General features: G+C 45.6%; 1 long non-coding RNA gene across 2 annotated transcripts; it reads right to left on the reverse strand.

The window, feature by feature from the left end:
* Positions 1–2,509: 2,509 nt before the first annotated feature.
* LOC115344117 lies at positions 2,510–27,806 on the reverse strand. 2 transcript variants are annotated; one of them, XR_003924436.1, is made up of 5 exons: positions 27,753–27,806; positions 26,388–26,592; positions 23,649–23,729; positions 3,890–4,030; positions 2,510–3,761 (listed from the first exon to the last, which is right to left on the reverse strand). It is a non-coding gene; the product is annotated as an uncharacterized LOC115344117 (long non-coding RNA). The 2 variants fall into 2 exon arrangements; XR_003924435.1 differs by having other exon boundaries at positions 2,510–4,030.

Raw genomic sequence — 27,806 nt, forward strand, 5'->3', positions numbered from 1 at the left:
TTCTCCAGCTAGTCCCAGCAGTGGCAGCCCTCATCTGAAGTCCAAGCAGACACTCCAGCTCCAGTTTTCTCCTCTGATCCAGCAGCTTTGTGCTCCTTCAGTGACACAAATTGTTCTCCCCAAGCTTTGAGGGATGTCCACATGAAGCCCCTCCAGCCACCTTACCTGCTCAGGAGGTATGGAGCCACCCCAGAGATTTCACACCCTGTTCCTCAGGACCACACTTGTGTATGTGTGGGGGTAAATGGCGAGGGAATAAACATTTATACAAACTTCCTCCCTTAACCCTTACTTTCCTCACCTGTCTCTCTTGGGTGACATTAATAGAATTTGACATTGTGGCATAACCCGTTAGTCATCCTGCCAGACTAGTAATTTGGTCAAATGACAAACTTTCAATCATTTGAACAAATGGCTGTTTCACTAGGGCATTTGATCAAATGATTAAAACTAAAAGGCATTTGGCCACATGACTGAAGATGTGATCATGGCTCTGGACAGGTGCCGGAACAGATTTTTATAAAACAATCAGACTAGTGTATAATTCTTCATGTGCCGGAGCTTCAGTATGAACAGGTCCTGCCTGCTGCTGATGTTGTGAAGGAACGTGGGTTTCCCTGCCTTCTCCCTCCGAGTGGCCTCTCTCGTGTCCAGGGTGCCTGGGTCTGACCCCAAAAGCACGGGAGCGCTTCCCGACCCCTTTGGGCACCCCCTTTTGGGGTCCTGCCGCTCTGCATGGGGAGCAAGCATGGAAAGAGCTGAAACGTGGTTCTTCCTCCCATGTGCGATGGAAAGGCTCTGGGGAAACTGGTATTCAGAGGTATGTCTGCGGTTTGATCTCTCCCCCAGAGATCCCCCTGGGCACCTTACCCATTCCCAGTCTGTCCCGTTTATATACGGCAGCAGGATAAACACTTCCCAGGCAGAGGTGACCAGAGTCTCTCTTCCGCGGAGCTGACAAGCTATGACTGGAGAGAGAGACAATGTTTACAGTGAAGAGCTTCCTGCAGTTACAGAGAGGTCAACAGGATGCTTACCAAAAATAAGGTTCAGTTCATTGAATTAATGAAGTTCAAGCAGGGAGCATAGAATATACAAGTGAAGAGAGGAATAAAGCTTCTAAGCAACAACAACGGTGATGCATTTAGACAGTATTCCCAAATCACAATACTTGATGTTTTTGCCAAAAGGTAAAAAAAAAAAAAAAAAAAAAAAAAGAAAACAACAAAGCAGAAAAAAAAGACCATTTCCTGACCAGACTCGTTGCCCAACCACTGGCTCTTTTCAGGTCTCCTGCACACTCACAAGAAATGTGACCTTTGTATGCTGTTGCTGGGGGTAGGCCTGGCTCCTCAGAGGGATGGGAAAATACGTGATTGCTGTATGAAAGCAAAAAGGAAGCGGCTCAGCCAGCAGCAACCCTGGAGGTGTTTCCAGTGCCTACTGTACTTGGAAGACCCAGCAAAGCCATGTCTTCCCTCCCACGACTGCTGGAGGCTGTTTCCAGCCTTCCCTTTTAACATAAGAACACAAAAAAACACCCTACTGGGTCAGAAGAGCAGTCCGTCATGCCCAGTGCTCTGTCTTAAGAGGGGCAATTTGAGGAGAGCACGTGAGCCCAGCCACTCTCTGTCACCCCATTCCCTTCATCCATCCCCCAACACCCACACTGGTAGGTGTGTTAAGGATGCTGAAGGGCACATCCCTGTCTGTTCTTCTGCGTTAATATCTGTTTATGGACCTGTCACCCATGACTATGTCTAATCCTTCCTATAGCTGTTCATAAGAGAAGGAGAGGAGAGACCTCATCCACAAGACCCCTTATTTCATATTATGTCCAGGAAGCTGTATTTCAAAACTGCCATTCAAAACATGCAGGCAGTGGGGACAAGGTCAGTGAGTGCTGCAGGCTGAGGACTGCCTTCCCCTGGTGTCTGCACCGCAGAATCTAAAGGGCTCCCCGTCTTGATCAGGAGATCTCAGGAACGTGGAGACAGAAAGACAACTACATTTCTCTCCACCTCTGCATGTACTTGTGTCTGCCTCTTCTAGGAAAGCCTTTTCTTTTTTTTTTCCAAGTCCTTCCTCTGCAGAATTACATGACAAGAGGCTTTTAACTAAATGCTTGGAAGTTTCTGTTTGGCCAGGGGACTGTGAGATTTTCATTTGGGTAAACGAGTGAAACTTTCAGCCACTTGACTGACAGAGTGCTTGGGGAGCAGGAGAGCCTTATCTGCTGGAATGATTTGATGAATTTACCATTAGAACGACTAAGACGTAGATCCGCACAAATGGGAACTCCTTTCTGCCTAATAAATAATGCTCGCTCACTTGCCCCACCAGGGCATAGGGAAGACTCATTAATTACTGACTCTGCATAGCCTGGAAGTCAGAAGATGCTACGCAAATACTAACTGTTCTTATCTTGTAAAGCAAAAGGCTGCATTTGGGTTTGAAGTTTTTATTTTGGCAAAGGCACAACCAGTAGGTTGTTCTGCGGTAAGGCTATTCACACAGCTACTCGAGGCAAGTATAAATCATATGGACTGTGCGCGGTACAGGAGAAATCTACTCTATGCAAAATTAATGTTGGGCTGGCCCAGCAGAAGCAGCGCATGTAGCAAAGGTGAAGTGCACAGTCTTAGGGGGAAGCTGTGTGTCTGCCCACCTGGTAAATTTATGTCTTTCACCTCTAGAACTTCAATTCATGCACAGTGTGAGGTTGTAAGTGAAATGAATTTATTGGTGTCAGTTCATTCCCTAATGGGTAACAGTTCATGTCACAAAATCAGCACAGATAATTTGTCATGATTGGAAGTCTCTTCTAAAGAGAGGCTCCGGTGTGCAGGGGTATGGAGGAATTAGTTGCTGGCCCCTGGGAGAGACGGCAGAGCTCGGTAGAGAAGCCCATGCTCCAGCAGAGGAAACAGAGGTAATAACTAACCCTCCCTCCCACCTCCTCACCCCCTTGTGAACTGCGTCAGAGAAAGTTCCTGTGCTGCAAGTTCAACGCTAATGAAAAACAGGCCTCCCTCAGATTATACCTCATCTTTGGATGGGAACGAGATGCAACGCTTACGTTAGATCAACACTAAAGTCAGTGGGAAAACAACGCTAGCAGAGCAAAACAAAGGCAATGGACCATATTTGCAGCTGTGCCAAGAAAGAAACATCACCTAATGACCCCTAAGGGTTTACTGAAGGGGAGACCCTGCTGACATCTCCAGCGGGACTTGACACCGTTCCAGGATGCTCCATCTCCCAGCTTAGCCTCGGGAAGCTGGCCTTTCCTTCCCTTCTTCGGCCCTCCTTTCTGTCCCTCAGGGCAAAGCAGCCAGGAGATAACCAACACATACTTCAGACCCTTGAAAAATGTGCGCGTCTGACACGGGAATGCCTCAGAGCTACCTTCAAATATTTCCCCTAATCTAAAATCCTCAAAATCCACTAACTGATCTGGAACAAACAGCCTGGAAAGTACCTGCGAGCAGCATTTTGGAGCACTGCCTGCGAAAAAGCTCCTTGTTCTGGCCAGGACACGATGGTGACACGAGTGTGACCTTGCCCCAAGCAACGTCAGGCTGAGGGTGGGTCTGCCACGCTGAGCGGGGTAGGACAAGGACAGCCACATCACTTCAGCTCCTCGCAGAGGTGGAGCTGGGAAAGCCCGCATCTCGCCGCAGGCTCGCTCGTGCCGACTGTTCGATTGCCACCTGCCGTTAAGTGAGTGCCCTTCTGAGGGCAAGTCATTTTAGTGATAGCTGTAAGAAAAAAAAAAAAAAAAAAAAAAGAAAGGTTCGTTAGGTATCTTACCGGCTGATTTTCTGAAAGGTTGGAGGCTACTGGGAAAGAAAGAGCAAAATACATGTTCCACTCACTGCCACCTTACATCTTTGATTCCAGTCCACTCTTCTGCTTGACCTGAGGAGGAGAAGCGTCACAGAAGGCCAAATAAAACTCTAAGATGTTCAATCTCCTCTTATTGCTTAAGGGATGATGAGAAACTGCTCTTGGTGTACCCTGGGTAATTCTGAATTAAAACCCAAAGGAAACAAGGAAGGAAAAAACCCAGCCAAGGGAACAAGCCTCAATCAAATTTGATTCCAAAAGAGGAGGAAAATGTATAAAGAGAGGAATCTGTGTCTCTCCTGCAGGGCTGAAGTAGGAAGTCCCCGAGAGGTCACAGAGTAGGCTGGCCACCCACTTGCTCTCTCCAGTGCCCTCCCAGGGCTCGATGGCCGGCCAGAAAGCCCAGCAGCCAGGAAGCCCTGGGAAGTCCTGCTGCCATGGAGGCAGAAGATGGGGGCTTGGCAGCCTCCATCCCCTGTCTGCTGTCTCCCCACCAGCCTGCCAGGTGGGCTGCCAGGCACAGACGTAGGGAAGCTTTCAAAACTTGCTTGGCAGGGAGGATGTCATCCTGCATCTGCCTGGTTTCTGGGAGGATCTCATCAAAATTGACATGTTTCCAGTGTGTTTCAATGCCGGTGTATTAGATTTTGCTGTGCCAGACAAGCATGCCAGAAAATTTCTGACCAGCTGTACCGTGAACACTGAGCGCCAGCAACTATCAGCTTTAACCCAGTCCATCTTCCCAATGAGCAGACAGAGAAACCTGGGAGCAAACTCACCCACCTGGATAGCAACATTCCCACGGCATTCAGCACCGACTTCTTCGGACGTGGGCAGCACAACGCTGGTGCACATGGGAAGCCGGTCACGGTGCCAGAAGGCTGGACTCCAGACCAAGGTGTGCAGAGGAGGGATGTGGTCTGTCAGCCTTTACTTTATGCCTGCTCTTCTAGATAGGCCCTGGGCTTGACTGTTGACCTAGGCTGATTTCCAAGCCCTCCCCTATCAATCAGACATGCACACATACTGTTCCAGTCATGAATCAAGCTGGCTTGTTCTTGCCCTCAGTCAATCAAGCCTGTGTACCACACAAACTTTTATCAAGCTTGGAAATAACAGGTAAAAACAGCCCCAAGCACAGCTTATGAAGAGTAACTCCCCATTGCAGCAGTTCTTCAGAGGACAGAAATCTTTCGGTGTGCACAGGTGTGTCAGAGACACTGGTCAACAATTAAAGATGGCAAGGAAAAAGATCCAAACTCAAACATTTTCTATTAAAAATGTGTGAGGAGACACGTAATACTATTGGCATAGAAAATTCAGGAGGCATTAAAAGCTCAAACTCTGGGAAATTCCACCCAGTTACAGAAAAGCAGGATCTCTTGCGCTCTGCTTTTAAGCCTGCTTGAGAAAACCGAACTGTCAGAGTTAACTGGGGCATCTTCAGGCCAATAGCCGGGAATGGGCTGCCCAGCCAATCTGCGTAACTACAAGTTTCTGCTAAGGTCTCATAAAGATATTGGGAAAAGAGCCATGCAGCCAGAGCAGAGGCGTTCACTGGCCCTGGAACGTGTCAGGGTGATGAGCCATCATGTAACCTGACAAAGACTGATCTACAAGATACAGCAGAAAATCCTTATTAGGCACCAGCCTCCTTATCAAGCAACTCAACAAGCTCTTCTGAATCACTATATGAAAACTTACCAATAAATGTATCTTTCTGAACGTCGCTTTTCTCTCCCAGCTGTGCTGAGCTGACCATTCATGATTAAAAAAAAAAGCAGGCTGCACCGGATGCATGCTTCAGACCCAACCAAACCCATGTTTATCAGCTCCCTCCAGATGTTCCTGCAGCTGTATCACCTCACCATCACTGCGATTTGATGTGGCACCAAAGCAAATTAAGAGCTACGTTTTTGTAGGTCTTGCCGATGCTCTGTGCTGTGTACACTCCAGCTCGCTTCTCAGCCTATTTTTTACACGCTAGTGTCCTCAATTACTTTTCCAAATGAAAGGGAGTCATGCTACTTTAATTAAACATTTAATTGAAGGGAGAAAAAAAAAAAAGGAGGGAACTGATGTTTGCCAACAAGGAAAGGATAACGGTGAGAGATTGCTGCTTCTAAATGAAACCTCACAATGCTGCTTTCTGCAGCGAGAGGCACCCTGGGCTGGGGCTCATGTATCAAAGTACAGCTCAGCTCCTATTCAATTAATGTGTCTGTTTCGATGGGAAGGTTTTGTAAAGCATTGTTGGAAATGGTTTCTAATTTTCCCTTCAGTTTTTGGCTGGCTTAATTAAACTTACACCCACCGAACCCTTGTGTCTCTCCAAAGGCAGGCTGGTTATTGACCTAAGGGATTTTTTTTAATCATTTCTATGTTTCCCTGGCCACCTTCAGTGAATTAGTGAATCCAGCTTTTTTTTTTTTTTTAAAAACCTTTAAAGGTTGATCCAACACTGAGGTGTTTCTCCTCCCTCCCCCTCAAAGAGCTGGCAGAAACATGTATCATCTTTCCTTTCCGCGGGAGCCTGAGAACTTAATCAGCTGCAACTCTCCACGCTGGGGCTTCCCCAAATAAAGAAGTCATGCAAGCCAGCTCCTCCACAGCAGAACTGGGACGTCCGGGCCCTCCTCGCCCCTTGCCCAGGGGTAGGGTTACCTGTGAGAACAAAATCACTCACACGTATAAAGGTTCATGGGAGAAGGTCCTCATGAACTTAGGGCACAAGTTTGTTTTGTGAGTGAGTGGACTGACAAGGTCTGGTTCACTATCAGCTTGGGTCTCAAGAGCGAGCAAAGCCCTGTGGATTCGCTAGTGTCTGTGGCGGACGGAGTCACACAGTGGTCTCTTCCTCACCGGGGAATTAGCAAAGTCTCTCTTCAGTTGCCTGGTCTAAAAAGACTTGGGGGTCTTATTATATTTGGGACCTCTCTCTCTCTCTCTCTCAAATTCAGTGGAAATCTGCTGATGGGCTCGTAAGTTATGGGAAGGTTGAATGAAGAAACCTGTGATTGTAGAAACCTCCTCCCCCTTGGAAAGCAGGCGAAAAATGAGGTTGAAGCCTGGGTTATGTGTCCGGCTGAGTGAAAGTTCATGCCACCCCCATGTTATTTACCTGTGGGCCCGAGTGTATAAAACACAGCACCCCTACTTCACCTGATGTTGTCACTGCAGGCAGTACCTTGAAATTTAGGCTCTGCCTGCTTGTTAAAGGATGAGAACACTCACAAATGTCAAAATACAAAAGAAGGCTTACACAAAGAGAACATCCTGCGGCATACCGAGCATTGCCGTCGCACAGTCATTCTCGTTGTCACTAATAAAGCGAGGGGCGAGGGTGGGTAAACTGGGCCACTCTAACAGGAGTGACTCATGGTGGAAAGAATAACAAGCCTGAGATCAGAAAACTGAGAGTAAGTCTTACGAGCAGGTTCGCCTACCTCGTTCTCTTTTCCAAATGCTCTGAAAAAGCAGCAGGATATAAAGTGTTTCTTGGGGTACAGCTGACTAAAAATTCAAGAAGAAAACATTCTTGTCTGCCCACAAAAGACTATGTAGGCTTGCTCCTATCTAGGGCACAAAAACGGTCCCATTCAGACCTGAAACCTTGTTGTCACACGCTCTGTAGTGGAAAAGCGGTGGAAGTGCATCAACCGGCTGGATTTCCCACCCCCAGCAGGCAGGATAGCTACTCACAGCAGGGAGATAAACATGGTTTCTGCTCAGCATCGTGACTGTGCTATGGATTAGATGCAGATTAACCCAGCGACCTACCATTCACTCTCATCCATACCTAAGAATATAAGCAAAGGGAAGCTGATGATTAGGGAGAAGAACAGGTCAAGATCAGCTCAAAGTTCAATGTCATTGAAAAAAACTTGAATATCAAAACCAGAGCGGGTCTGTTTTTTCTGTCCATAAGCCCATGCTGAGCCCTCAAGGTCATTCTGCATGGGTCATTCTGCCAACGGTTCAGATGAGAGCGATAAAGGAGGGGTCCAGCCTAGACCAAGGTTCCCAGCATGGGGTCTCCTATGCTCTGCTCTTGGTTCTGTCACCAGCCGGCTCTGGGACAAGCCACACCGATTCTTTTTGCCATGCTCCATTTCAGACACTTCTGAAGTGAAGATACTAAAACATCCTCACCACACGAGGGTCTTCTTGGCATTGCAGGTGTTTGCTCCGAGTGCTTGGGGATTTACAAATGCGAGGTGCAGCAGAACTGCAAAGTGCATTAGGAACAAGCATCAAGCAAACTCTCCAGCACAACCACTCCCGAGCTTTATGTAGGAAGAGAAGGAGAGGGTTTGGAGACAGACTTGGTTTTACCCAGATAGGAACAAATTTCATTTCTAGGATTGTTTCTAATAATATAAAGACAATTCTCTCTGGCTTATAGCACCTTACTAATCACTATAACTGTGATACAGAATCATTCATGCTTTTATTTTGTACTCCTTTTTTAACTTAAGAAAAACAAGTCTATTCAAGCAGCTCTTAGAATGGAAACCCATGATATTTGTTGTGTTTTCAGGTAGCTAAAATCGTACTGGCTTAAGAGTTTACTTTTCTACCCATACCCGAGGAACACCTAAAACCAAAGCAGGTGGGGAAAACATGATGAAGCAAACTTTCTCTGCATGATGTAAGGCAAAGGGGCTGTCTAGCCCACTCCCTTCCATATGAATGTATTTTATCTGGGCACTGCTGGTATTATTTATTATTATTATTATTATTAATGTTCAGATAAGCCCCCATGCGGGCAGGAGTGTGGGAGCCTGGGTGCACCAGAGCTCTGTGTCACTGCGATGGTGTCTGTTTGGAAGGGCAGCAGCCAGGTTGTATACCCAAAGCAACCTATGTGCTCATTTTACCTTTCTTTCAGGATAGTTGCAGAATATGGCACATTAAAACACACATTGTGATGTGTTCTCTCACTTGCTTTAAGACACAGTTCAATTAACAAGCAGTTCTGTGGACGTTGGCACTGAAAAGAGCAAAACGCATGGATATGTGTTTCAGGCACGGCCGGCTTTGGGCCCTGAGAGATGAGGAGTGTTTCTCCCTTGGTTTAGAAAGGTGTGAGGACCTCTGGTGTGAGGTCTCCAATGTGTAACAGTGGCTGAGCTCATTCAGCAGCATGGCATCCTGTCCAGTGGCAGGTCTTTTCTCTTCACGGACCTTGTAGGAACTGAATTACCTAAGCAACCTCTACCGTGCTTTTGCATTTTGTTGCCTTTGGCCAGAGGGTTTCAAAAGTTATTACAGGGAGAATCACATACACACGGCATGCTCGCGTAAGCCTTTAAAAATCCTGCTCCTGCTATGCTGATTACCATGGATAGTCCCCTTAGCTGAAAAATGAGTCATAATTGTAGAAAACAGTGCAGAATTTGAACCTAAGCCATTAATGCTAATGTAATATATGGTGAGAAAATACTATTAACGTTTGGATGGATGAGTTACAATACTCTGATTACCACACATTTGCATTCCTTGGCTTCTATGTGATTACAACCTCAGCTTTGAAGTTGTGTTGCCGCAAAGACCTCTTTTGCCGTTTCGATTTGTTTTCTCGGTGTGTGCATATTTAGAGCCAGAGTCAGTTTGCTAGTATTAATAATATTGATTGCACAATGATTCCTGCAGTGCCCAACCAAGACCTCAGAGAGGGAGGACGGATGATCCTAAGAGGGTGAATTCCCATGCATTTTTCAGGCTGAGCTTCTGGAGATTTACAGAGGAGTCACCTCGCTGAGTTGTGGCTGTTTAATGGCTCTTTAAAGGCCCAAGTCCAAGCTAGCTGTCCAGGCTTCCAGTACGTTCAGCGGAGAGAGAGAAAAGCACCTCTAGAGGGCAATTCATTCCAAGTATTGCGGCTGCCTCTGGCGCAGGGAGCTCAGGCGCCTGCCTCCCTTCAGGTGCCTGGAGCTGGCTGGAGCCAAGTCTTCCCAGGGTGACTCTCCCGGCTGCGGGTGCTCAGACTGCGCAGAGGATGCTGCATTGCCACCCAGTCAGTCAGCAAAACGGTTTCTGCTGACTCACTTACCAGTGTTTTTTCCTCCCGATGAAGACGTTTCTTGTGCCTTTTCTGGTCAGGCTAAGGATCAGGAGGATTCCCTCCGTCTCCCTTGGTGCTGCCGTGCTGCATGCTTTCTCCAAGACATTGGAGGGCCGAGAAAGTCTTGTTCCCTGGCTGTCTAAATCTGAGCAACAGCAGTAGAAGATGGCAGCAAGACAGACGCACCTACCCGAATAACTGTGATGCTTCTGGTGTTCTTTGTGTGACAAAAATGTATGGAGAGATCAGATGGGCAGTGATGAGGCCAGAGATCATGCCCAAAGGTGAAAGATCTGGCAACCTCTGCACTATTGGTAGGACCATATTCTAGGACCTATCAGAAAACAGTAAGCTAAGTTATGAACCCTCTGAATAGCTTGAGGCCTCCCTAGCACACAACTTAGATGGAAAGCACCCATTTCCTACAGCCTGCACGTGTCTTACAGGTTTTCCCTATGTTCTTGCAACAACAGCCAGCCTGGAGGGTCAAGTTCTGCTCCCTCTTAAATTAAGAACAATTCCTCCAAGAAGTAGTTCACGTCACCCAGGTGCAAGTGGAAAGAGTGGCTGACCAAGAACCCCTCAGGCTGTATCCCTGCCCGGAGGACGTGGGCAGACTTAACTCTAATTGCCATACTGGGGCTGCAAGGTGGGGCCCTGCTCGCCCTTAGTTTCGGAGAGAAATATAAACATATGTATGGTGCTCACGAAGCCCATAAATACAGAGTAGGTGTTTTAAATCTGCTTTGTGCTGACGCTGCAAAAGTCTTTGTAGTCCCTGTGGTGGGAGAACAGCTGCTGGGATCACCCAGTGCATCCTTTTCTGGACCTGGAGAGGGGTACTGGAAGATGCGTTGACAAGACTCAAAGTCAGAGTATACCCTGGCTTTGCAGAGAAGGGAGCTTTCTATCAGTGCAGAGCGAAGTGTGTGGGTGCCAAACCTCACCCAGGGAAAGCTAAAGGCAGTATCACGGTGCTGGTCTGCCCCAGCCTTGGACCTGGCCAGGCGAAAATGCTGACTGCTGGTTAGTATATGGAATTGTGTATGTGAGGGAGGAGGGAGGTGCTGATTTTGTAACCAGCATCTATATTGCAGTTTTAAATTAATGGCAAGTTGTCTTAATCTTGGGACAGGTGTTCTTTTTTATTCTTGTCCCTGTAGCAGAATAAATGAATGAAATAAAAAATGAATAAGAACTTGAGCCTTCACATAATGAATATTGTGGATACAACCTCCTATAAATTACATTCCAGACTCCCAACGGGTAATGTCTCTTATATATTACTGGGATACTTCCAAGTTTTTTCAAAGGCTCTCTTACAGCAAAACCCTGAAAAGTTAGCACAGCTCCTGCAGGTTAGAGAGAGTCTTATGGAGGAGTAAGAACAGTAGGGTCATTAGGAAACATCATTAGAGGCTTAAGAGCTAATGATCCAAAGCACATTGACATTAATGTGACTCTTTTCTTTGGACTGCAGGCACCTGGGCACATGAGTCCTCGCTTACGATATTTAACATGTCTGTTTTTCACGCATAATTACCTGTTTTGGAATGGGAAAGTTTTTTTTCTCCTCTGTAGAGTAAAAAGCAAACAAATAAACCCCTTGTGCTGGACAAATCAAGCCCTAGCACTGGAGACAAGTCTTCCTAGAATTGGTGCCATCATTCAGTTGCTGCTTTAAATTTTTTCTATGTTTATAAAGGCAGTAACCAGTTCTATTGAAAGGGCTCAGGTTTTTAATAAAATTAAAAGTCAGAAATTAACAGTCACTAAAAACCTTCCTACTTGGCTGTTGCAGCTGTCGCAGAATACCGTTCCCATTCACTACAGTTAATCCACAGGGACAAAACTAAGCCATAGGTGTAGCAGATGCATCTGGTGAGCTATTCTAGCAGCCGGAGCACACCGAGCCACTGTCCCTGGGCTTGGGCAGAAGGGGCATGGTTTCAGGGATACAGCACTGGGGCAATTGCTCGGGCACCTGGCTGTCTCAGTAGGAGTACGCTCACGACGCTTAAGTGTCACGGTACCTGTGAAACTCCTCTGCTGTGTGGGTGGGAGGGCAGGAGTTGGAGATGTCTGTCGGGATGTTTTCTCCCCCCGTGAGTCCTTGCTCCTGCCCTGTAAGCATGCTGTTTCCTCCTTCCCCTGTTCCTCCCGGCAAGGACCAAGCACCCTCTCCCTTTCCAAAAATCTGTCCTATGCTAGCAGCTAGCGGCAGCGGCCGGCACTGACCATGGACACTGATGCTCCAGAAGTGTCTGTGCCAAAAACCACCGCAATTAAACCTTGCCTTCCTGGCCAGTGGAAGGAAAAGCCAAGGCCAAGGGCATTAAACCATGCTTTTTCTTCTGCTGCAATAAAGCCACAAAAAAACCCCGTTGTTGAGGCCCAGGTGGAAAATCAAAATGTTCTCCTCTGGGGACACTGTTTCACCCCTCAGCAGGAAGAGGGTTCAGGCAAGAGCCAGACTCTTGCTGAACGGGGCCGTGCAGGTGTTTTGGTGAGGGGCTCTGTCCTTTGCGTAGCTCTACATTAAGATTTACCCTCTGCTTGAAGCAAAAGTTCCTGTGCATGCATTTTGACCTGATAATGGCTGCGTAACAATCCCGGATCCCACTTATTTACTTTACTCCCTGACAGTTTAAAAATTCATTAATGGCTCAGCAATAAATTCTCAGCAGACTTCCCTGAAGAGATGAAAAACGGGGGACATCAGCTAATGAATTATCACAGAAATACTCTGAAAGGAGGGCCTGCTCTCCACTTCCACCCCATTCCTACAGCTAAACGGAAAGGGGCTTGGTTTTTATGTTTTGTTTTTTATTTCTGTTTTTCTGCAGAATGTGGGAGTGACGGAGACGACCTCCCCATCTGCCACACGGAGTCCATATGGCAGCCATACGATCTCCTCCCCTCCGTTTCGGCAACCTCTGAACTGGAAGGGCAGCCCTGTCTGAAGCCCAGCATGAACACCGAGTCACTTCCAATTCCCATCCTGTTCTCCCTCCCTCCTGAGCAACTTATTTAACAGCGACAATTTACATACGGTGGTTTTACAGTGTGGACTAGGATGCCCCAGGGACTGATTTGAGACTCACAAATCCATTTCAGAGTCTTTGCGCTGAGGACACAGTGGGGCAGATTCAATATTCAGCTACGCTCATCTAAATCCAGAGGTGCTTCAGGGAAACAAAACCCTCCAGATCTACCGTGGTGCAGGAGAGCAAAATAAAGGCACCTGCCTGGGCTCATAGCCACTGTACATCGGTGAAAAATACCCCGCATGCAAAATTCACAGTACTTTTTAGCTAAAGATATATGACAAGCATGCCACTATATATGCAAATATTGCAGAAAGCAGAAGAGCAAACAATAAACAGATCTTTTACTGCTAAGTTACCTTTCCCTTCCTTCTCAAAAATGTGAAAGACTTAGAAAGAACCGAAAGCTGAACTAAATTTTGTCCTTGCCATTTCTATGATGAAGTTAAGCCAAAAGTCTTTTCCCAAACGATTTTTTGCGATGGATGACATGGATGAAAGACCCACATGTAAGCCATATTAAGTTTTAAACTTACTAGGGGTAAAGGGAAAACCCAGCTCAGAAACCACTGACAACGCAAAACTAAGAATCTGACTGAAGGAAAAGAGTTTTATTGAAGTTATGGAACACTCTTTAGTCTTAGTTCCATGGAGATAGTGAAAATGTGTACTGGGGAAGGGAAGACCTTTCCCAGTAGACCTTTCCCAGAAGTACTTTGCCAGGGAAGACCTTAAGCATCACGCCATTTGAGGCTGAAACAGCTGAGAGGGGAAGAATGAGGAACAGAAGTCCTCAGCCTCTATCACTTTATAACAGGCAATTAATTTTATTTAAACCCTGACAATTAATTTTATTTAAACTCTGATTTCTTTTTACCCTATAGGAATATGAAACAGTGTCCTGAAATTAATAATAAATGAAAAAAAAAAAAGTTGAAATAATCGTGATGAACACATTAGTTTTCATGCATACAATTGGTTCAATTCCAGTCTCAAAATGAAAATCAAAATGAAAATGAGAGGAAATCCAGATGTAGATTGCTTTGTGTAAAAACCAGCTATTTCCCTTAGGACAGCCGTCCAGCTGCATGGTGCCATAGGCTAAAACAGCACGAGGAACCATCCATTTTCATGTCAGAGGCTTGTTTTCCATCAAGAGGGTGGGAGCCCACAGAGAAAGCCAAGAGAGACTATTCCTTCTCCACCTGCACATTCCGATTAGTCCTGGTGTAAGCAAATGCCGGGCACGGTGCCACCCCGTGTGACGCACTGCCAGCCGTGCCACTCAACTGACTGCCAGCAAGCCTGCGGGCTGCTGGTGTCGCAGCCATTGTCTTCCACGCCATCAGGTACCTCCACGGTGCATCACGGTGACCAGCAGTGTCTCAAAGGGGACATGGTGGTGTCCTGCCTGCCTCCCTCCCATGGACACAGGTCCACACTCCATACGAATTCAGCTCAAGTTATCCCTCTCTAGCCATATTCTCCCATATACCTCAGTGCTGCTGTGGATCTTTCATGGACCATCCATGCAAGGGAGCGTGTCCACATTTTGAAGGGGAAGCAGCTTGGGAAATTTTCTAAGGTACTAATCGTGCAAAAAAACCACTAGCATTGGAACTGAGGGGCTTCCAACTTACAATATGTATAGCAAAACCACTTCAGGGTGCTAAATGGCCCAATAATCGGGAGCTGCCACTACTGATGGTAGTAGCTACACCACCTCTCCTGCTGCTGGCAGTCCTGGGGGCGAAAAAATGTCACTGACACCCTCTAGGCTGAGTTCAATAGTTTTGCCAGGAATCGACATGCAGGTGAACAAAACCTGTGCTTCTGACTCCTCTCTCTCGCTCGTTTGAACTCTGGCCTTGCCAGTGTTCAAGAAGCAAATCTGGGCAAGGAGGAGACCCCAGCTGTGATGGAGCAGGCGGTGGGTGGGCTGTAGGGAAAGCACGCTCCGCAGGTCTGAGACTGATGGATCTCTTCCCTTGTTACCAAGCAATTACGGCCAGGTGTAGGACAGTGTGTTTTCCAAGCAGGCTATTTAGTCTTTTATCAGTTAACAAGACACATGAATGTCTTCTTTTGCATGCGTGGCAAGAACATTATACACGTACTCATTTGTGTGCGTGTCTCTGTGTGTGTATGTTAAAAAAAAAAAAAAAGTACTCAGAAGCTCACAATAAAATGATAAATGAATGGCACTGTTATCCATGAGACTCTGCCCTGGAGCAGGAAGGCCTGAGGCAGTTTCACATGCAGAAGATCACACTGACTTTTCTCCAGCATGCCCTGTACTCAGACACCCACAATTCTGCCAGTGGACTTCCAGATTCAAAGCTGCTCCATGCTCAGATTTGGTCCTTTCTGCCAAGTTGCAACCTGGAATCACCCTGAAATTACAAACTTTCCAGCAAACCCTTCTACAGCCCTAAGCTCAACATCCAGACTTCAGTGGGATCAATTGGATTCTCTGAGCTCTCTGGGTTTCTCGGCAAAGTTTCATTCAGCTCATGTGACTCACCGTTCCTCCTGTTGGGATGATGGAAAAGATAAACCTACTCTTGGATATCCACATCCAAGAGATCACAAACACCAAAACCACAGACAACAGAAATTATTAAATAGGAAAATATTTTTAAAATATCTCTAGATCAGATATGAAAAAATCTTGAACAGCAAATGCTTTCAGCAGATGTTTTCTATCAAAATTGCATCTGGAGAGTTCTGCCCTGTTCATTTTGCAGACCCATCAGGTGCTGTACATATGTTGAACTATTCACGTGATTTCAGCCCTCCATCTGAGATTAGCGTAGCCTAGCACTCACAAAAACATGATCCTAATCCCCCTAGAACGGGGCAGCATGGTGTAGTCAGTGGGTCCAGGCTGCAGCAGAGAATGAGGAAGGCCAGCTGCTCAAGCAGTCCAAACTCAATTAGTTTACATTAGTTCTTCCATAGTGCTACTTGATGGTCCAATTTAACAAACACAAAATCTCTGAGTCAGTGGAAAGCCAAAATGAAAAGCCATTTTCCATAGCTCTGTCATGTACTTAACAAGGTTATATAACCAGCCATTAGTTTGCTCTTAAACTAGCCATTAATTTTTTTTGCCTAAAAAGGGGTAGAGAGGAAGAGAGATGAATCATCCACATATACCAAACAGACTTCCTCCAAATCTTTGTGCCAGTCAAAATTACATGGAAGCCAAGCTGCCATCAGAAAATTATTTCTACCGACGACTGGCCACAGCCAGTTGTGATTTCCTCCCCGTCTTGCAGAAGTTTTCAAATCACTCAGTTCAGGACTGCTCCTGGTGAGCAGGAGGTTTATGGCTTTGGAAACAAAACTGTTTTTTTCCCCTCTGAATGTACTTTTACTCTGTCTCCTGTGAGAGGACACACACTAGTTGTTACTCTTCAGGAGCCTGGGAATGTTCAAAAAAACCTTAAAACCAAAACCCACCCCCAGCCTTATATGAAGCCCATTTATCCTGCAAGCTTTTCAGGACAACACTTGAGGGTCCTTGTACTGTGCCTAGCAAAAGACATCCCGCCTGCCTTCTTTCAACTCTTTAAGAAATAAAACGTGTTTAGTAACAGTCTCACCGAAGACATCCAAGTAAGAAACCCACCTTATCCACGAATAAAGCACCAAGGAGCCAAGACACTTTCTCTCTGTCCTGCTCTGCTGTCGATCCAGAAGGGACACAGCCCCACTGGTGGGAACCCAACACAGGGGCATGGTGCATGGCTTCTCAGCCACAGCACGACAGTAATGTGGCTCTCGGGCATTCACCACCAGAGCAACCTCTGGAAGCCGGAGGGCTTCTCCTCTCTCACCCCTGTCAGCAAGTGGTCATCTGAGAAAGGCAGGAGCAGAAAAAACGCCAAATGCTGTCCATCACCTTATTACAGTAAAATATTGCTGCCTAGCTTTCATAGCTGGAGGCTTGTCCTTCTGCACAGACTTTAGCATGAATGACTTATGTCAATCACAACCCATGCATGTCGTTCACACAAGCTACCAGGAAGCTCAGGTCTTTGTGAGAAGGTTGGGCCTGACTTACACTCTGCTCTTGGGAAGGTCTGTCTAAATGTCTTGTAGAAATAGTAAGGAAGGATAAGCACATACAGGCTCTGTTTGGAAAAAAACCCAACCACCAACAAAAAACTCTTGGAAGAAATTGGTTGTGTTTTGCCTTGTCTTCTTTATGGAAATTTGGAAGGCATTTAAACCTCTCTCCTGTTGCCTGATCTTTGGTGTTTCCATATAGCGGGATCTGGATCCAAATGATTGTTGTGCCAGTCCAAACCCTGACATACTGATGCTTGGAAGACTGAAGTTACTCTGATTTTAGCTTGCTCAGCCTGGGTGTGACTGGGAGGCTCTGCTCAAAGCCAGAGCACTGCTGCTCTGACGTGCAGTCAGTAATAACACCAACAATAAAAGACACGGAGAAGTGTACCCGGTTCGCTGCGCCGTTCCTCCCATGCAGTGCAGGAGGTCTGCAGAGGTTACTCCCCCAGGCTATATCACAGGCAGGGAGCTGAGGCTGACGAGACTCCTGCTAAATTGCAGAGAATTCCTGGTGGTGCCCGAATAATTTTCTGGTCAGAGAGGTTGTGAGGAAGGGAAGGAGGGAGGTATTTCTTTGCAGACTAGAAAGCAGACCTGTCCAACATTAGTAAAGTTCCCTATTGGGCTAGGGAGTCCAACACCAACTCGGTGAAGTTGCTGGGGGCTTTCTGCGTAGAACCAATCTCCTGGGCTTCCCCCTCAACCCCCTTTCTCTGGGAGCAGGAAGATTAATTCTCTGGTCAGCCCTGAATTTAAGAGGGTCATCACTGGGAATCTGTCTTACTGTGAAACGTGAGTTTTCTGTCCTGAGTGATTTCCCCCCAGTTTTCCTGGGAATGGGACTGTCCTGTGTAGTTCTTGGGGATTTGACAGAACCCTTCACCAACCCTTCACAGCCTTTGCTGGGCAGTGCAGTCTTGAGAGGACAAGGAGGTTGAAGGCTGAGGTCTCTTAAGCTCCATTTCCTTTCCTACAAGAGATTTCAAACTATCTTTGGGTGCTTTCTACTAGCTACATCCCTTCTGTGGCAAAACTGGGAGGGGATGATCTGGCTTCGTGCACTTTTTAAAAAGCTTGAGAACTAAGAGCATTAGCTTCTCCACGCTGGCTAAAAAAAGGCTTGCTAAACCCGTTGAAACCAATTGAGGAGCAGAGCAGAGTTAATCCTGGAAAATGCGCACGGTAGCTCAGTGACGCATGGTCATGCAAAGGCAGAACAGTGTTGTTGCTAGTGATCTGCTCAAAAGGGACTAGGAGAAGTTGCAGTTAAATTTTGGGGTGGGGGTCAGCCCTCAGGGTTGCCTGAGTGGAAGTGGGGGCTGCTGCTATGAAGCTTCTCACGCTGCATCTTTAACATTTTGCTCTTCTTCACGTAAGATTTTCTCTGTTGGGAATTTTTGACATTTTTCCGTCTGCCTTCTGAATTTAGGCTCATGGAGGACAGGCATGAAGTGCAGACGCAAATGCTTTCTCCTTCACAAGGGCTGTGAGTTCCAGTCTCTATTTAGAAAAACATTTTATACTGTGTTATCACTACCCATTACTGTGCAGTGGTACAAATAGCACCCACATACCTGAAATGGGACTAAGGCCCCTCTGTCCCAGACACTGTACTTCCAAGGAATAAAAGGTAATCTCCATTTTCAACCTTATAGTTTAAGCATCAGAAAACATATTTAAACTTGCAATGGCATTCTGACTGGATTAAACATATTTGAGTGAAACATCTACCCTTCATTTAAGGTGTGAGAAGCCATAAGCTCTTCTATTAAATTAGCTTGCTGAAGCAATAGCACCCTCCAGCCAAAACATGGGTTCACGTCAAGGCCCAGATGAAAATGTGTGAAGCTTCTAAGGAATCTGAATTCCATAGAAGGATGAGGTTTTCTAGGTATAGTTTTAAGAGAGGGCTCTGTGTCTGTATGTACACAAATGCACAAGAGAAAGGAAAAAATGCAAATGCAGGGAAAAAAAGAAGGAAGCAGAAAGAAAACCTCAGAGATGGATACAGAATTGCTCATGGCAGGACCCTGAGAAATATCTGAAAGAATGGATGTTTAAGTCTGAAAAGGGCTTGGAAGTTTGGCAAAGAGGACTACTGACTGTTGTGTGACTCCCTTGGGAGCAAGGTCTTTGGGCAGTCCCTCTAAATTAAAGGAACTGCATCCGGGAAGAAACTGTCATTAATTCTTTTAACTGGATCACCCCAAAGCTTTGCTAGTGGCTTGACTTAAAAAGAAATTACAAATCTTAGAATAGAACTCTACCATTTTTTCTCATTTTTAACCTACTTCAGTTCCAACAATGAGTTCTCAACAGGCAAATGAAAGTGTCTGCAATGGAAATTTTCTTCTAAAAATTGCACTGCTCCAATAACAAACAGAAATCTTCCATGTGACATGATGTATCCTATCAAAACTGTGCCATACAGCTTGCATTTCAAATTCCAAATAACTTATCACACCTCTGTTTGGTTTTAGTTTCTTTCAATTTTCTGTTTCTGTTGCTTTGCTGTAGAAGGATGACAGCCAGTTAAAGCCCACAAGAATCAAGCAAACATTATCCTCCTTATACAAACATCACTGAAATCCTCTGATGCTGTTTGTTCGTTGACATGGTTTCCATAGGGGCCACTCCCTCTAGTCCTTGTTTAATTTTCAAATTTGCCCTGGAACCAAATTATTCAATTATGCCCTGGCCACATGAGATTCTGCAAAGGCAGCTTAAGCACAGAATTTCCAAACGCCAACATGGTAGGACACAAGGTGTCCTCTTCAGTGCGTCAGCTACCCATCCCAGCTCTCCATAGGTAATCAGAAGGAGGATGATGACTCTGCAGCTTAGCTAACGGAGCTCTTAAGGATCTCAGTTATCTTACTGACAAACTAAGAGGTGTCAAGTATTACTTCGTATGTCACTTTGCCATAAATATGATACCCTAAGTAATCACAAGCTGGCATTAACCCCCCCACCAAGCTGACAGATACGAAAAGCTGGAGCTCTGGCCAGTGTCTTGGAAGACACCTCTCTTTTGCTGCTGTTTTTCCTCCATAGTTTGGACACAAGATAGGATAGTCAAGGCAGGATAGTCCTGACTCTCTCCACCTGCAGCATCATGAATAGCACAGACTCTGTGTAACATGGGCCCAGGGAAAGTCATCTAGCTATGCATGACACTATCTTCTCAGCTGGCCAGGCAGTTTCTTTTGGCTCATTTCCAGGGAAAATCACACGTAGAAAAGGAAAAGGCAAAATCTAGTGCCAGAATTAGTATCTGATCAATGGCCATACTTGCTAGTCAGTTGAGGTTTAAACACAATGGCCTCCACCCTTCTCTTCCTCTCTCTGCTGTAAATCAAACCCAACTTTCCTGAAACCATGGAGTGTATGCTGCAAAAACCCATTCTATCGGAGTGGGAAATCACGTCTACTCCTTCCCCAAATTAATGGCCATGTGCCTCCCTTCCCTTTCCATGGCAATAAACTGGTTTGATAGACATCTTCTAACCTGTGTCACTCTCCCTTTGTGTTCTTCACATAGTGAGATTTCTTCTATTCTCCTCCATGCTGTGCTGCTCTCTAATATGATGACAAGGCAAAGTGCGGAACTGGGTGAGAAAAAATCCTGAGGCTGTTTTCATTAACATGGAGAAAAGATTCAGAATAGCCTTGTTTCTTGGAAGGTTTGAGAGAAAAAAAACTATAGCAGAGAAACATCAATAGTACTTATTCTCTTCTTTTAAATCAGATCTGATCCATCCATCAAGACCTGCTAAGCTGAGAACTTCAAGTGGCCATAGGGCTATAGTCCACAGACTCTTTTTGCTGCCATCCTTGTCACTGAGTTAAAGGGCTCATTTTCCTGAGGGAGACATGGAGGAAGTTCCCCTAGGAGGCACAGAAGTTTTCCTCTTCTTCCCAAAGGAGGAAATATTCATGAGCAGCATTTGCAAGGCTGACACTGCGACACTAGCATACAACAGTTTTATTTTTCCCACCTGTGTTGCACAATGCCTCTCATGACCTGAGAGCTCGGATGCAGCCCTGCCCATTCCTAAGGAGCTCACCTGCCATGGCTGGCTTGTACTTTAAGGTGTGGGCAAAGTTAGGCTGCAACTGTCCCCTCCTGCCCAGCAAGACATACCCCAGACCCCGGCCCTAGCCATGCTCTGTCACGAGTGATTTTTCATCAACGACGAGAGGCTTAGAACGGCACAGATCCTACCAGCGTAGGCAGTCAGAGGCTTTTGTTAATTACTCTTGCATATTCCCTTGGGAAATCTGCAGCATGCTGGCAAGGTACCTATTGGATTCCCAGGCTAGCCAGAGGCTAGCCAGAACACACAAGCCCCAGGAACCTGACCAGCACATTTAAAATGAGTAAAATCACTCCAGACTCTGCACACTAATTAGAAGCTACTTGCTAGTAAACTAATAACTTCACTAGAAATAGGACTGGTAGCAGCCCTCTCATTGGATCAATCAGCTGTCATCCAGGCACCAAAATAAGCAAACAGATCTTCATAAGCACTCTTTGCAAACTGGCAATGAGTTCTTCTGCAAATATGACCCTGATTTAATCACGTAAACAGGAGGAAACTCCTTTGGGAAGTCCGGTTTATCAAAGAAGCCAGTAATCACTGGTCACCACCAACTTGGACTGGTTTGTGCAATTTACCAAAAATTAAGATATATGCACACCTGATCCATTCCATGTCTGTCTCTCCTTATCACTATCATTTCATAAATAGCACAGAATATGCACCAGGACAAGATCTTAACGCACTTGTTAGAACATAACACTTCATCATTGTCGGGCAGATAACTGAAAGCCCAATGCTGAGGATACAGTGCACTTTTAAAAGGGCATAAACAATTTAGCACAAATGAAAAATAAATCTGGCCTGTCTTAATAAAGACCTCATGAATACACTGATGAATTACAATGAGATATATGGAGGTGGGGGAAAGATATCATTCTAATACAGATTTTTTCATCAGTGTTGTTTTCCGACTTCAAACAAATAAGGGGAGGAGGGAAATATGCCAGGTTACAAATGAGAGCGAGAATCAAAACTCTTAGCAGTAAGTCCTCTCATTCAAAATCAAGAAATCTCCTCTTTGATGCTAAAGAACATTGTTGAGCATCCTTGGAGATGCACATAAAAACATATCAAGGACCAGAGGCTACTCACTGTCCCTCCAAATTTGTGCATTTTGAATACAGACATACATACTTGTACATAGATAACCCTCTGCGGATGTGTGTGCATGTACTCCTGGGGGTCTGAGAGTTAGAGCTTCCCACAGGGAAGAGCAGTACCGTCTATCAGCCTATCAATAGTTTCTTGCCCTTATATGAGTTGTTGCAAGGTAGGGAATCACTGCCCTGCACAAGCAAGATGCCAAGACACTAACTGCTGGAGCCATTCCTTTTTCCTCTCATGCTGGAAGGACGATGGGGGAAGGGGAAGATCGTCCACTTTGGTAATAGTCATCAACACCACCAAGCAACAGAATCATTGCAGGGGGGTGTATCTAGACTTTTTGGAAAGTTAAAATGGGTCTTTATGAAAGAAACCAAGAGAGACCTGTCCTAGGGAATGCCAGCTCCATTTCTCAAGTGGTGCTCAGCCCAGTCGCACATCACCAGTGCCTCATCTCCATGCAGCGTTTTGTCTCTCCATCCAGCAAAGCCATATAGTTTACAAGAAACAGTTTTGTTAGACTCTGCCCTCCAAATCCCAGTTCTTCTGCTGTACAAACCAGATGGCAATGATATTACATTTTGATCTGCATTTGCTCACACCACCAAGCCTTTTCTGCCAGAATCTCTGCAGTCAACCCTCCACTGCAGCAGAAGCAAAAACTCCCTTAACAGACGTGAAGCCCTCAGGTTTTAATGATCACATCATCTACTCCTGTTTCAAACAGCTCTAGGTGGTGTTTTCAAATGGGAAAAACATTTTCGTATGGCAAAGCTTTGCAGAGAGCTATTGTATGCAGAGGTAGGAACCTCCCAGTGCCAGAGCAAGAAATGAGGTAGTTTACATGCAAGGTCTCCCTGGAGCAATGAAAGTGCAGATAAAAAGTGAGAAAGGATAACATTAAAGTTTAAGTTTATTGCATAACACTAAGCTGGCTTTTCCAGACTTTGGCCAAGTTTGGTGTTAGGAGGAACAGTTCTTTTTTTACAAAATTTACCAAATACTCACTTTTCTTTCAACTTAACTTGCCAGCTGATCCAAAGCTTCATTCAAATGCAATATTGCTATGCTTGCTAAAGAAGCTTATGTTAAGGGGGTTTTGTTCATATACTCCTCATGACCTATGCCTTGTCTTCCCGCATACGTCTGTTGCTGCATCTTGACCTATGTGCAGCTGCAAACATTATGTGCCAAAGATATCATGTGTCCTTTTACAGTGGAGCTAAGTAAGGAAGAGCTCAAACCAGGACATAAAGTTGTTCTTTCATTGCAGCTCTCTCCAATTTGACATGACAGATTTTTGCCTCTGTAGTTTGCATTTGTTCCTCTTACCTGGTCATAGAAAACAAAAATACAGTATCATCACATTTGATAAGAACATGTGAAAGGAGACTTTACCAGAATTAGCACGTTGTCCATAGAAACACACAATCCTCGTGTATCACTTCTTAATGGAGCAGACCCTGTGGTGTAGTTGTTCTGGGGAAATAAGCAATTTTTTAGCTATTGATGAGAAAGAGAGAGAGAAAGTGAAAGTAAGAGAGTTGTTTTCCAGTGGGAAATATGAAACTAATTATTTTTTCCCTTAAGACCATGCACAGACAATAACAATGTTTCATGAGGAGTATTTTCAAATAAATATATGTTGTGAGTCAAAACCCCCACACCTCAAACCGACTCTCTGAATCTCACAAACAAATTTTGCCTTAGAGATTTCAGGTCCAGAAACAAATCCAGGATTTAAAACGGTCAGAAAATAGTGCTAATACTGTCACTTCTGAACAAAATTTCTTTTGCTTGTACCAACATCATTGGGTTTGCTTCTTTAGGATGCCTCCTAGATAGCAAATGATGTGCTTTAAGACACTTCAATTTCACCAGATCTACAAGTTAGCCCACTTTAAGCCCTCAAATTAGCTACAGTCAGCAGGAGCCACCTGCATATCAAAGGAAATAATATAGTCCTCAGCAACTGAGAAAAGGAAAGAGGAACCTTTCTAATGAAAGGGAGAGAAGACACCAACATCCCTCTCATTCCTCATTAATGAGCAAAATGAACAAGCTTCTTTTAGAAAGGATAGATTTTCATCAAATGAGTGAACGAAAAAAAATTAAAAAAATAAGGAAGACTAGGAAGCTACATAGGCCATAGATTCATAGAATCATAGAATCATTTAGGTTGGAAAAGACCTTTAATATTATTGAGTCCAACCATATTTCAAGCTGAGAAATATAAAGACAAACTACCACCATTGCCTAATTCAGTTCTCCCTCAGTTTTGAGAATATGGTGTAATATACTTGTTTTTCAGAAATGACAGAAATCAGCAAATTTGTGTGTGATGGCATTGGTGACAGGCATCTGAAGCATTATTGGAGGAAGCACCAGGCAGGACCTAAAATGTCCTATAACGAATAATATTAGAATCTAATTTTATCTTCACAAACTTACAGGTGAAGTAGACAGGATAACCTTCTTTAGAGAAGCCCAGCAAGCAGATAGCCTGGACTTACCCACATACCACACATCTCAGGGTGGCTAGTTCAAATTAAATCATTAGCTGAGAAGGAATAATCCTGGTAGGTTCAGAAAACCAGTTTTAAATTTGGCCTGCTAGCAAAATTCTGAATGTATTTACTCTGGATTCCATTTCTCAACCCATATTAAAGCTCCATAGCGTAATCAATTATGGGCTTATTGCAAAGTACAGTAGGATTCAATCTCCAGGAATGCCTCAGGGTATGTCTTAGAAGGACGATAAAACTAACAGTAATGGGTCTACAGCTTCTAAGGCTAATTTCCACAGTTACAAATTTTATAAATAAATAGAAGGAATGTCAACTCTCAGTCACTCAGCTTGAGGTCTCTCATGCTGATAACTCCTCTCTTCTCAGATACTCTTCCGTTTCTCAGATATATTCCTTCTTTTGTTCCGAAGCCCCTGGGACTTGTTCAAAGCACTTCCATTCCTACCTTTCACATCGCTAAATGGAGCAAAGAACTAATGCAACCAGGAATACGGAGCAAGTACAGGAGGGGATAGTGCCCTCCCTAATGTTGAAGTTGCATCTCAAGGAACAATCATACCGCCTGCAACTGTGATTTCATGAGATCTCAAACTAAGCAGCATGAGGCAGGCGCCAGATGGAGGAGAGGCTGCCTTGGAAAATTCAATGGCTATGGGTAGTAACATTGGTTGTTTTGCCGTAGTTTCTCTTCAGCAGGCTAGACGACACAAGAAAAAAGACTCGCAAACTCAGTGGCTGTCTGCTGGAGTTAATGAGATTATTTTATATCACGTGAAGGAAAGAAATGAGAAGCATTCTGCCACTGTAGTTGCCATTTCGCACTGGACGCCACCGAGGTCCACTACCAAGTCTCACTAGCCTCAGTTAAACTGTGCTGTGTCCCACCAGCAGCTGAATTTCAGCAGAGGTGTTTGCCCATCGCTCTGTGCAGCACTCTGTGCAGAAGGAGGCCAGAAACTCTGCTGGGGACAGTGTTCCTCGCTCAGCAGCAGTGGTGCCATGCCACGGGGCACTGTCCCCAGCACCCACTGGAGCAGCAAGCCCTGGCGCATCAGAGGTGCCAACCGAGACCACGATCCTGAGGGGGATGCGGCTCTGCAGGCCTGGGGCTGCAGGGGTGCCTGGGGTCTCCTGCTGAGGCTGGGGCAGGGGTGACGGTCTCCTTGCCTGCAGAAGGTGTGCACCAGTGGAGGATCTGTGTTGCCAAGTGAAGAAGCTGCAGGAGGAGGTCCTGTGCAGCTCTGGAGATGACGAAAAGGAGAGTGACCGGATTTTCTCTGAGACCCCGCAGATAAAATAGCCCAAACCTGCAATTGTACCAATGGAGACACAGGCTGAGTCTGTTCTTAGGGGGTTGGGAAATAAGAGACCCCTGTGACAGCAAAGGCTGGAAGCTGGTGACTTGTATTACCAAGAGGAAGACCCCTGCTCCACCCACAGACCTGCACCTTCAGAACAGGGTGAGTGCACTGGTAGCAGACGAGAAGCTAGAAGTTGTGTCCAATGAAGCATCTGGGCTGGCTGAGCCCAAACTACCCAGGAGCACCAGAAAGAAGCTGTAAGTGATAGTAGTGGGTGACTCCCTGCTGCGGGGAAGAAAGGTCCTCACCTGCCAACCCGATCCATCATCTAGGAGGTTTGCCGTTTGCTCAGGCCTTGGATACGGGATGTTGTGGAGACACTGTCAAGGCTTTTCAGACCCTGCGATTATTACACCTGCTACTCTTCAGTGGGGGCACCAGTGTACGGCCAGGGGAAACCTGGAGCTTATTAAGTTTTTTTTTCTCTTCAATCCTGCCAGCGACGGGGAAAGGCTAGAGGAGGAATGGATAGATTCTTTGTGCCAACATCTGGCTATGCAGGTAACATCAACAACAGAGATTTAGCTTTTATGATCATGGGGGTCCCTCTTTGAGGATCGGGGACCGGTAGGAAGAGATGGGAACCACTTCATCAAGTGGGATAAAGCATCTTTGTCGACAGGCTGGCCAACCTGGTGAAGGACTGGCATGGGAGAGAGACGATTACCTGTAGTCACCTGAGGAAGTGGTGGAACAGGATGGCAAGCAAGGGTTGCAGGGTAATGTGGACAAGAGAGAAATTCCTTTTAAAGGTAAGAAAAAAGCATTTTTACTGTAAGGATGGTTGAACACTGCAGCAGGTTGTCCAGAGAGTTGTGGAGACTCCATCCCTGGAGATATTCCAAACCTGACTGGACATGCTCTGAGCAACCTGCTGTAGGTGACCCTGCTTTGACCAAGGGGGCTGGCACTAGACAATCTCTAGAGGTGCTTTCCTGCTTCAACCATTCTGTGATTCTGCCCTTCCTCTCTTCCCACTCCCTCCTGTATCCCTTTCAAAGATATTGTCTCACAGTTTCCCACACCACTGCAGCTCTTCTCAGAGATGCCAACACAGAAAAAGGTGTATGGCACTGCTACTTGATGGTGTGGTTAAAATCCCAACAGCGCTTTGCCTGTTAACATTTCCAGTGTCCTTATTCTGGATGAGATTGCACTGGAAGCAATGAGACTAGAGACAGCAGAGGAAAATATAGCTCATTACTTCATAATCCTCCATTAAAATGTTACCTGTTGTATGTTGTTATAATCTTTGACGAAAAGTGTTGGTGTGGTGGGTTGACCCTGGCTGTACACCAGGTGCCCACCAAAGCTGCTTTATCACTCCCTGCCTCAGCTGGACAGGGGAGAGAAAATATAATGAAAGGCTCGTGGGTTGAGATAAGGACAGGGAGAGATCACTCACCAATTACCATCACGGGCAAACCAGACTTGACTTGGGGAAATTAGTTTCATTTATTACCAATCAAATCAGAGTAAGGTAATGAGAAATAAAAACTAAATCTTAAAACACCTTCCCCCCACCCCTCCCTCCTTCCCAGGTTTAACTTTATTCCTGATTTTCTCTACCTCCTCCCCGCCAGCAGAGCAGGGGGATGGGGAATGGGACTTACGGTCAGTATCATGTGTATCACACATTGTCCCTGCCGCTCCTTCCTCCTCAGCGG

This window comes from Aquila chrysaetos, chromosome 7 (genome assembly GCF_900496995.4).
Source record: "Aquila chrysaetos chrysaetos chromosome 7, bAquChr1.4, whole genome shotgun sequence".
In the NCBI taxonomy this organism is placed as follows: Eukaryota; Metazoa; Chordata; class Aves; order Accipitriformes; family Accipitridae; genus Aquila; species Aquila chrysaetos.